Raw genomic sequence first — 12,050 nt, 5'->3', positions numbered from 1 at the left:
TGTTCCTAGTACTTCAGTGTCTGTGTCTTGCATTTGTGTCCGCTCCCCTTATGACATGGAGGCTTTTCCCTAGGACTGAAATGGCTAGCACGAGAGAGCACAGCTTTAAGGTGCTTGGAAGCAGGTACAGAGGAGATGTCGGGGCAAGTTTTTTACACAGAGAGTGGTGAGTGCGTGGAATGGGCTGCCGGCAGCGGTGGTGGAGGTGGAAATGATAGGGTCTTTTAAGAGACTCCTGGATGGATACATGGAGCTTAGAAAAATAGAGGGCTATGGGTAAGCCGAGGTAGTTCCAAGGTAAGGACATGTTCAGCACAGCTTTGTGGGCCGAAGGGCCTGTATTGTGCTCTAGGTTTTCTATGTTTCTAAAATGCTGGAGAAACTCAGCAAGCTAGGTAGCATCAATGGAGAAGAGTAAAGCTTCAACATTTTGGGCTGAGACCCTTCATTAGGACAGGAAGAAACGATGAAATGTTAGACTCTGACTCCTCATCGTTTTATTCTGGTCCTGATGAGCGGTCACTGCCCAAAAAGTCAACTGTTTACTCTTTTCCGTAGATGCTGCCTGGTCTGCAGTGTTCCTCCAGCATCAAAGATCCTCACCACCCAGGCTATGCTCTTTTCTCACTGCTGCCATCAGGTAGAAGGTACAAGAGCCTCAGGACTCGCACCACCAGGTTCAAGAACAGTTACTACCCCTCAAACATCAGGCTCTTGAACACCATTCTGGTGTTCCCTCAACTGATGATCTCACTTTAAGGACAATTTATCTTGTTATTTCATGCTTTTTATTAATATTTGCATTTGCGGTTTGTTGTTCATTGATCCTGTTTACACTTACTATCCTAAAGGTTTCCTGAGTACGCCCACAGGAAAAAGAATCTCAGGGTTAGATGTGCTGACATATCTGTACTCTGATAATAAATGTTACTTTGAACTTTGAAATTTTTGAACTTCAATCTTTGTGTGCATTGTTTGAACAACATTAGCTAACTAGTTGGAATCTCAATGCATTAATTAAGGAAATTCTCCTGAACAGATTTGACAAACTCTACCCCATTCAGCCTTTTTATAGCAAAGGAATTCCAGACAATATGTGGAAAGTTAAGATCGCCTACTACCACAAACTTGTGTTTCTTGCAACTCTCTACAAATTGCCTCTCTAAATCCTGCTGACTATTGGGTGGTCAGTAATATAATCCCATTAATGTGATCATCCTTTTGTTGTTCCTCAGTTCCACTCGAGTGGCCTGAGTAGATGAGTTCTCCAGTCTGTTTTGTCTCAGTACTGCCGTGACATTTTCCCTGACTAGTAATGCCCTCCCTCCAGCTCTATCACGGCTAAAACAACAGAACCCCAGAACACTGAGCTGCCAGTCCTGCCCCTCCTACAACCAAGACTCACTTATGGTTACAATGTCGTAATTCCACGTGTTGATCCCTGCTCTAAGGTCACCTGTCTTTCCTACTATACCTACATAGAAATAGACACAACTCTGAACATTATTCCCACCATACCCAACTATTTCGATCCTTGCCTTTGTATGCAGGTTTAACATCTTTTCCCACAACCACTCCACTATCTGTCCTGGTGCTCTGGGTCCCATCTCCCTGCAACTCTAATTGAATTAAATTAATTAGCAGCCATCATCTTAATACAAAATCATTAACAGCCCTGGTACCAGCACTGTTGCTACCATGATCAGAATCACAGGTTACCAGAGTTTTACTTATTTTCCCTTTGTTTTATCACTACAGAACCTGAAGACTGCTGACAATGATCCAACTGCTCCCCCCTATGACTCCCTCTTGGTGTTTGATTATGAAGGTGGTGGTTCAGAGGCAGAATCTTTAAGTTCAGTGAATTCATCGAATAACTCTGATGCAGACCAGGACTATAATCATTTGAACGAATGGGGCCCACGTTTCCGGAAACTTGCTGAAATGTACGGCGATGGCGAGGACTGAGGAGTTGACAGTAAACAGAGACTTATGTTTTTAACCACCTAATGATTGAAAATGTGAGTGAGAAATGGAGTGCCTGGCAGTATTAGGTGACAAGGTGAATTGAAATTACATTCCAGTTGATACTGCATCTGAACTTGAAATTACTAAATTGTTAGGATGAAAAACAAGGTTTTCCTGAGCTAATTGCAATAAATTGTTGCTCAGAGCTTTATTTTCATTTATCCATGACTTGCCTTTTCAATTTTCCCAAAGTTTAATTGAGCCAAGGTTTATTTAGTTTTATATTTTTTTTCCTACTAGGCTCCTGTTGCAATATTCTACTGCTCAAATAACCTTTGCCTGTAGCCCTTTGAGTAAAATTGGGAATGTTAGTGAAGTTAAGGTTTAAGTATGCAATGTTTTACAAGGTAGTATTGCTTTTGAATAATTGACAATTCCATATGCGAGTTTAATATGTAATGCTTTTAAAGGCATTAAAGTAATCAAAATTCTCACGGCTACTAGCCAAAAATTGCTTTACATTGACAATGTATGAATTCTCAGGAAATACTTATTTGGGAGCTCTTATGGAAAATCCAATTTAAAAAAATAGGATTATCTCCCTGTTTATGTACTACTGACTGAGTAAATAAAAATATTTTTATTATTTGCTATATGCTTGAAACTTGGTTTTACGATTGGCAGGTATATTTTAAATGCATAACAGGATCCTTGCTTCATATGAAATTAACTGTTGTATAATTTTATATTGATTGTAAATCATTGCAGTGGTTATGGTTTTTTTGTAGCATGTTCTGAATTTGTCACTGAAAATGACTTTGTCATGGAACCTAATATGGGGATTTCTAAATCCACTTTCATCTTTGTTCCACTGTATATAGTGGTGGAGGTAAAAAGAAAATCAGTAGAATTAGATAACAAATCTATTAGACAAAGTTCTCTACAACTAGAAATTAACTCCTGATGTTGTCAGTCACAATACGTTGTCTTTCACGACCCTTCTCATTCCATCCCACACTTCCCAAAATGCCATGAATTCACACCTGAACTGTTCAATACATGCATCGATTTGGTTAGGAAAATAAACAGACTTGCATCATAACAGCAATACAAACATTTGGCACTTTCTGTGCTCCTTCCATTTCTCTTCCACTCACATGTCTGGGCAAATTGGATTTGGGCTCGTGTACCTGCAGTTGTCACTGTGTGTGAAATGTGCTGTCTGGCTGACAACGTTCATGAAAGAGCTTAATATCATAGTTTAGCACTGTCTTAAGTTACAAAAGGCTTTTCCCTGCTGCAACATTTTATAATTACTGACTTGCCTTTGGTAGAACATAAAATATCTGATTTCATTTGAACTGCAGAGATTTATATAATATGGAATGGAACATTTCCTGGTGATAGGGCTGAGTCAGTAATGTTTCTATGTTTCCATTTTTTAAAATTTGACAACCAAAGCAGTAGTCTATTTTTGTGCATTTAAAATTGCCTGTAAATGTATTCTATTTTTAATACTTGCTTCATTTTAGGCCATTGAAATTTAATTCAGCTTTCACTGTTCAAGTGTATGTGCTCTAATAAATGTTTTTAGCAATAACATTTGCCTCTGATCCTGTGCATCTGAGCCTGATTGTGGTTTTTACTAATGTGCTTTCAAAACCTGAGTGTTTTCATATAAAACATGAAGAAACTGAATTGCCTTTTTAATATCTTCCTCATCTTAGTTGTTGTGGACATTTTCCTCTTCTGTGTTTATGTCAGCATCAGTCTGACCTGACCAAGTGTATCCTAGGACGTTGTGAGAAGCAATGGAAGAATTTGTAGAAGCTCTGGCAAATATTTACATTGTCCTTTGCTGCAGGTGAGAACTAAGAGCTCTTCAGGACTGCAAGGAATAATTAAGGACGGTCAATATGGCTTAGCGAGCAGGAAAGCGGTGTCTCACAGAATGGATATTTTGCTCGTGATAGCAGGTTAATGGACATCATCTACATGGACTTCAGGAAGGCCCTTCTAGGGTGGGATATTAGTTCCTTCATTCCTTCCCACGAATTTAATGGAGATCTGGGCATCTATAGCATTTCTACCAACAGTAGTTGTGGAAAACAGAACAACATCAAGGCAGATATTTCCTAACAAAGACTAATATAGCAAGAATTTCTTCAATTTCAACCACAGATTCTTCTTTAAGCAAGTTTATCCAAATATCACCAACACTGAGTATGGCAAACTTTAAAACATATCTACATAAAATCCAAATCTAGAACAGATATTATTTAGTGATCACAAGGTTCAAGGTTCTCCTGCCCTTTATCTCTTTCACCAGTCTACTTCCCAGCTCTTTACTTCACGCCCTCCCCCACTCCCAGTTTCACCCATCACCCTAGTACTTCTTCCTCGGCTTCCCCCACCTTCTTACTCTGATTTCTCATCTTTTTTTCCAGCCTGGCGAAGGGTTTTGGCCCGAAACATTGACTGTTTACTCTTCTCCATTTATGTTGCCAGGCCTGCTGAGTTCCTCCAGCATTTTGTGTGTGTTGAGCAACCCTGCCTACCTGTGGTGCTACTGTCAGAGATGTATCTACAAGTATCCTTAACTCGCTGTTCTACAACTCCGTCCAGGGTCATACTATTTAACATTTCCGAGCTACGGTGATGAATTCAAAGCAGATTTCAGCTCAGTGGTCTAGATGTCTGTCTGCAAGTCCAGTAACTAAACCACTCTACTACTGTGTTCTTAAGTCAAAGCACCGGGACAGGTAGAAAAGTAGTGACATTAGAGACAGCACAGACAATTTTAAACAGTTCGGCAATACAGCAGTGCCTCTGTCTATTGGGATTAGGGGACAAAATGGTGGCTTGAACATTGTATAAGGCAGCGGTGTACAATTGAGCACAGCATGTGGAAAGAACAGGAATATTCAATGCTACAAAAAATTTGTTAGAAGAATCATACTCAAAATCCCATAATACAGAACTCTGTTTTGGGATGCAATGAAGTTACTCTTTTGACAGCAATTAAAGCTGAGATCTACCATATGAGTATTAAGCCAGTAATGCCCACAGAAAGCCAAAGCTGTTTTCTTCAAAAAGTAGTATTGAAAAAAATAGTTCAACACATAACCATTTGAAGTTGTAGGAAGTTCCAAGCTTGGCACAACAGATCAGTGAGCAGAGAAAAATATCAGCAAGTATACATTGGCACCACAGAATTTATCAAGACCTTCTGCTTCAATGAATTCTCCAACCATGCACTTAGAGGGAAAACACACAAGAAGTACAGACTGTTCTATCATGGGTAGTCACACCTACAGCAGGAAACTCAACAATCTGTCCGGGACTCCGGAGACACTCCAGCGAGTTGAAATACACATTCTTCAGAATAAAATATCACAAGAAGCCAAATACACAAACACAATGCGAGAAAGCCAGTCATTAACCCAAAATGGTAATTGTATCACCTATGTGAAATACATTTTTAATGAGGGAAATTATTGTGCAGCATCTAAATATGTGAATGAATCTTGAGTGTATGTGAAGGAATTGTACATCTTATAAAACAAACTGGATAGTTATTTGTTCGACTAATAGAATTAGTACCTACTCTGAACTTCCGAGTGTCTCTTAGAGTTTAGTGTGCATTTAATGCTGTACAGGGTATATCCAAATGAAGGAATTTGGGTAGATTGAGATCTGAGCATTTGCAACATTGACAATTACATCTTTTAAAGTCAGTGAGTGGGAAATATCTTATCCTGGCAATATTCTGCCGTATTTTTCTTCAGACCTATAATTCTGCTGATGTTAATGTTAATGAATTCCTGTCCTTGATTCAAGATGTTTCCTTAAGCTGCCCAGCGCTTCATCCTGTTTTCCTGTCCTTGATTCAAGATATTTCCTTAAGATGCCCAGCACATCATCCTGTTCCTCCACTTAAACTGGCACACAGGATAATAATTCAGCACGTCCACTGTCTCCTTTTTCTCGTTGACAATATCTGATGATTTTCAGTTGTTAGCCTTCAAGGATCTGATATTGCTCCTGTTTCCTTTCACGTAAATATAAAACTATTCCTGTGTTTATTTTGGTACCCTTTCTAGTTTTCTTACACAGTCTGTTTCTGTGACTGTTACTTTATAATGCCATGTTAAAAAAAAACCTTTGTGTCCCTTTGTGAGGCTGCGGGAGAGCTTGTAACTTCTCTTTAGTTTTCCATTTTTGATTTGTATTCTCGTTAGCTCTTTAGATTTGTTTGTGATATTCAGAACTGGATGTTATTATTATTATTATTAGATAAAATGAGCACATCTTGAACTTGATCATTATTACATCAACTATCCACTGCATTTTGTTGGACATAATTATCCTCAAGGAATGGACTTTTCTATGGGTGAAGTACTTTATTCATCCAACATAGGAAAGTTCCAATTCCTTATCAAAGCCTTGAAAATGCTCATCTAACCTTCCCATTTGTGAATTTCTGCTGCTCTACCTCTGCAACAATGTGCCTCCTTTTTATTTCTGAATTAAACATAGAACATAGAACACACAAAATGGTGGAGGAACTCAACAGGTCAGGCAGCATCTATAGAAATAAATAAACAGTCGACGTTTCAGGCTGAGACCCTTCTTCAGGACTGGATAGGAAGGGGAGCGACGCCAGGATTAAAAGGTGGGGGAGGGGAGGGGAAGGAGGTTAGTTGGAAGGTGACAGGTGAAAGGGAAGGTAAAGGGCTGGAGAGGAGAGTGGACCATAAAAGAAATAGAAGGAGGAGGGACCTGGGAAAAGTGATAGGCAGGTGCGAAGAGGTAAAAGGCTAGAGTAGGGGATGGAGGAAGAGGGATTTTTTTTTGACTCAGAAGGAGAAATTGATGTTTATGTCATCAGGTTGGAGGCTTCTCAAATGGAATATTCCGGTGTTTCTCCTCCATCCTGAGGGTGATCGCATTTAGGCACAAGAGGAGGCCATGGACCGACATATCAGAACGGGAATGGGAATCAGAATTAAAATGTTCAGCCACCGGAAAGCTCCACTTTTGGCGGATGGAGGGGAGGTGCTCAACAAAATGGTCCGCCAACTTACGACGGGTCTCACCCACGTAGAGGAGGCTGTATCGGGTGCACTGGGCACAACAGACGACCCCAGCAGATTCACAGGTGAAGTGTTTCCTCACCTGGAAGGACTGTTTGAGGACCTGAATGGAGGTGAGGGAGGAAGTGAATGGGCAAGTGTAACACTTGGGCCATTTGCAGGTACAAGTGCTGGGAGGGAGATTAGTGGGGAGGGACAAATCGACAAGGGAATCAAGGAGGGAGTGATCTCTGTGGAAAAGAGGGGATGGAGAGATATGCTTGGTGGTAGGATCCCTTTGGGGATGGCAGAAATTGTGGAGGATGATGTGTTGGATGCAGAGGCTGATGGAGTGGTAGTTAATGGACGAGGAATTCTATCGCTGTTAAGGTGTCAGGAAAATGGGGTGAACATGCATGTCTGGGAAATGGAGGAGATGTGGGTGAGGACAGCATCAGTGGTGGAGGGAGGGAAGCCCCATTCTTTGTAGAAGGAGGACAATTCTAATGTGCTGGAACGGATAGTCACAACCTGGGAATAGATGCGGCAGAGGGGAAGGAACTGAGAAAAACGAATACCATTTTTACAGGAGACGGTGGGAAGATAACCATCGGAATCAGTAGGTTTATAAAAGATGTCTTTTAACAGTTTGTCTCCAAAGATGGAGAAAGAGGAGGAAGGTGTTAGAGCTGGGGCAAGTGGATTTAAGGGCAGGGCAGGAGTTAGAGGCAAACTTGATGAAATTGACAAGCTCAGCATGGGTGCACGAAGCAGCACCAATGCAGATGTCAGTATAGTGGACGAAGAGTTGGGGAGTATTACTGGGGAAAGCTTCAAACATGCACTGTTCTACATTGCCAACAAAGAATCCCACATAACTGAGCCCATGTGGGTGCCCATGGCTACCCCTGAAGGAAAAATTGTTGAGGATGAGGACCAGTTCTGCCAGATGGAGGAGGGTGGTGGTAGAGGGAAGTTGCTTGGTTTCTTTGTCAAGAAAGAAATGGAGAGTTTTGAGGCCTTTTTGATGGGGATAGAAGTGTACAGGGTCTGGACATCCATGGTGAAAAAGAGGCGGTCAGGGTCAGGGAATTGAAAGTTAGTGAGGACATCAGGGGCATGGAAAGTGTTGTGGATGTTGCTGGGAAGGGACTGAACCAAGGGGAATAGAATGGAATCGAGGTGTGCAGACACTAGTTCAGTGGGGTGGGAGAAACAGGCAGAGACAATAGGCTTTCCAGACAGTCTGGTCTGTGGATCTTGGGTAGGAGGTAGAAGCGAGCAGTGTGGGGTAAGGGAACTATGCATTTGGTGGCAGTGGATGGGAGTTCTCCAGAATTGATGATGACAGTGATGGTGTCATTTAGTTTTCAGATGGTTCAGTCTGGGATCCTCTTCAATGGGTGGGTGTGAGGAGGTGTTCGAGAGTTGCCGCCCGGCCTGAGCGAGGTAGCAGTTGCTCCACCACACTTCAACAGCACCCTGTTTGTCTGTGGGCTTGATGGTAAGGTCGGATTGGTGTGGAGAGAGTTCAGAGGGGAGAGAGGTGCGCTCAAGTCAAACCGGTTGTTGTCTTGTCGGCAGTTTGAGAGGAAAAGATCCAGAACAGGTAGAGTGGGGTGTCCAAGAATATAGAACATAGAAACCTACAGCACATTACAAAGCTTTCGGTCCACAATATTGTGCCAAGCATGCAACCTAATCTAGAAACTGCCTAGAATTTCCCTAGTGCATAGCCCTCTATTTTTCTAGGCTCCATCTACCTATCTAAGAGGCTCTTAAAAGACCCTATCATATCCACCCCCACCACCACTGCCGGCTTTGCATTCCACGCACCCACCACTCTCTGCGTGAAAAGCTTACCCCTGACATCCCCTCAGTACTTGTTTCCAAGCACCTTAAAACTTTGTGTTAGCCATTTCAGCCCTGGGAAAAAGCCTCTGGCTATCCACATGATCAATGCTCCGCATCATCTTATACACTTCTATCAGGTCACCTCTCATCCTCCGTTGCTCCAAGGAGAAAAGGCCACATTCACATTCTTCCTGTAGTGAGGTGACCAGAAATGAACACAGTACTGTAAGTGGGGACTGACCAAGGCCTTACATCGCTGTAAGAAGAGGAGGACGGCTGAAGGTGGGAGAAGCAGTTATCTGTGTGGGGTGTGGAATTCTTGCCAAAGAGGTGGGCTCAGAGACTGAGGCGGCAGAAGTAGAGCTCGACATCATGGTGGGTGCAGAACTCACTGTGAGGGGGGCAAAGGTGAGGCCCTTGCTGAGGACAGAACATTCTGCCTCACAGATGTAAAGGTCAGTGGGAATTGGGAAGATGCGGCAAGGATTAGAGCTGGGATCAGAGGGGGAAGAGAGTTGGTGGTGTCAGAGGACAGAGAACGGTTTGGGTGTTCAGGGAAGGTGGGATGAGAGGAAGATGGAGGCTTTGAGGACCCAAGAGGTGATGGTGGGGCCTGAGACACATGGTGTTGGAGAGTGGTGGTGGGGGAATGGAGACCCAGAACATAGAGCATTTTATTGGCCCACTAGCCCACAAGGTTGAGCCAACCTTTAAACTTATAGCATCCATCAAATGTTCACTGCTTGCTTGCCTCCAATTGTTGAGTGATTTCAATCTAATCCTCAAGGATATTCCCTCTTACCTATCACTTTCCTTATTTTTCTTCTTTATTCGTTACATGCCGTGTCTTATGACATGCCAGATCATTGTCCTTCTATGACCATGATTTATCTTGGCAAATTTTTCTACAGGAGGGATTTGTCATTGTCTTCTTCTGGACAGTATCTTTACAAGATGCGTGACCACAGCCATTATCATACTCTTCAGAGATTGTCTGTCTATGTTTCCTGCCTACCTATTAAATTCATTGCTATTCATTCTCAATGAAGGCTACCACATTGCTACCTTGTATGTCGAATTTGAAGGCTGAAATTTCTTCTGTTTGCTCCTCAACTTCCAAAAGTTGTTTAAATATTACTATTGTTACAAATCTCAACTGTCCTCTAATATTTTGCTTTTCCACTTTCAGTAAACTTACACTAATAGAAAACGTTCAAGCCACATCAATTTGGTTCACAAATGAAGTTATTCACTTGGAGAAAGATCTGAATCTGGTTCTGTCAGCATTTTGTGTGCCTGTTTAACTCTCTCCAGTAGCTGCCTCCCAACCTCACACTCCCCTCCCCCATCTTGCTCCATCTTTATTTTCCCCTTTTCTCTCTCTCTGCCTCCGTGTATCATTCACCCAATAGACTTGCAGCTCCACCTCCGCTCACCTCCTCCACCTGCCTGTCATCCTACACCCCTCCTCAGATCACCAAATGCCTCAGATTCCTTTCTTGTCACTCTCTACGCCAGCCACCTTACCTCTCCACTCTCAGTCTTGATGCAGGGTTTCCAACTGTAACATTGACAATCTCTTGTCTCTCAGAGATGCGGTTTGATCCATCGAGATCCCCCAGGATATCGTTTGTTGATGCAGTTTCCAACATCTGCAGTCTCTTTCTCTCTTAAATGGGAAATAAATGAGCCCAAATGGACTGAAACCCACGATCCTGTTCCATTTATCCTGGGACAGGTTGTTCAGTGCCGACAGGCCCCTGACTACTAGGAAGCCACAATTGGATATTCTCATGCCCATCGTTTGAACCTCTAGCTCTAGATATCCAAGATAAGGTGTATCAAACACAAGGATTTCTGCAGATGCTGGAAATTCAAGCAACACACATCAAAGTTGCTGGTGAATGCAGCAGGCCAGGCAGCATCTCTAGGAAGAGGTACAGTTGACGTTTCGGGCTGAGACCCTTCGTCAGGACTAACTGAAAGAAGAGCTAGTAAAAGATTTGAAAGTGAGAGGGGGAGGGAGAGATCCAAAATGATAGGAGAAGACAGGAGGCAGAGGGATGGAGCCAAGAGCTGGACACGTGATAGGCAAAAGGGATATGAGGGGATCATGGGACAGGAGGCCCAGGGAGAAAGAAAAGGGGGAGGGGGGGAAAACCCAGAGGATGGGCAAGGGGTATAGTGAGAGGGACAGAGGGAGAAAAAGGAGAGAGAGAAAAAGAATACATGTATATAAATAAATAATGGATGGGGTACGAGGGGGAGGTGGGGCATTAGCGGAAGTTAGAGAAGTCAATGTTCATGCCATCAGGTTGGAGGCTACCCAGACAGAATATAAGGTGTTGTTCCTCCAACCTGAGTGTGGCTTCATCTTTACAGTAGAGGAGGCCACGGATAGACATATCAGAATGGGAATGGGATGTGGAATTAAAATGTGTGGCCACTAGGAGATCCTGCTTTCTCTGGTGGACAGAGCGTAGGTGTTCAGTGAAGCGATCTCCCAGTCTGCGTCGGGTCTCACCAGTATATAGAAGGCCACATCGGGAGCACTGGACGCAGTATATCATCCCAGCCGACTCACAGGAGAAGTGTCGCCTCACCTGGAAGGACTGTCTGGGGCCCTGAATGATGGTAAGGGAGGAGGTGTAAGGGCATATGTAGCACTTGTTCCGCTTACAAGGGTAAGTGCCAGGAGGGAGATCGGTGGGGAGGGATTGGGGGAGGAAACGAATGGACAAGGGAGTCATGTTGGGAACCTTCCGAACGCTCTGCTCTCCACTTCCTCCGCACTAATCCTAACCTTACAAATGAAGTTATTCACTATTCACTCATTAATCACCATGAGCTCTCAGTAAAACACAGCATGCCTTTCATTTTTGTTTATAAGCCCTTCCCTAGCTTCAAACACCCCCATCGTACTCCCTTCTGCCTCTTCTCTGTAAGCACCTACACCTCTATCATCAGATATTTATGCCTCTCCAGTTGTGAGGTCTTTCATATCCCTGATTTCAGTTACTCTGGCACTGAAGACAAGAGTTCTGCTGCTGAGGTTGTGAGCTTGAAATTCCCTCGATAATCCTCTCTGCTTTCCCTTCGTTAAGGTGCCCTTTATAAGCTATTACTTTGACTGAGCTTCTCGCTACATGCCTG

General features: G+C 43.0%; 1 protein-coding gene across 1 annotated transcript in view; it reads left to right on the top strand.

The window, feature by feature from the left end:
* LOC134356255 (cadherin-1-like) overlaps nt 1–1,894 on the top strand; it is a 59,591-nt gene extending 57,697 nt beyond the window's left edge. Inside the window, exon 15 of the mRNA XM_063067059.1 lies at nt 1,759–1,894. The gene's annotated coding sequence lies outside the window, so the exon portion shown is untranslated. The remainder of the gene's footprint in view (nt 1–1,758) is intronic.
* The last annotated feature ends 10,156 nt before the right edge of the window (nt 1,895–12,050 follow it).

Source organism: Mobula hypostoma, chromosome 14 (genome assembly GCF_963921235.1).
Source record: "Mobula hypostoma chromosome 14, sMobHyp1.1, whole genome shotgun sequence".
In the NCBI taxonomy this organism is placed as follows: Eukaryota; Metazoa; Chordata; class Chondrichthyes; order Myliobatiformes; family Myliobatidae; genus Mobula; species Mobula hypostoma.
Note: the sequence above shows the minus strand (reverse complement) of the source record. Positions and strands in the feature narration are given on the sequence as shown.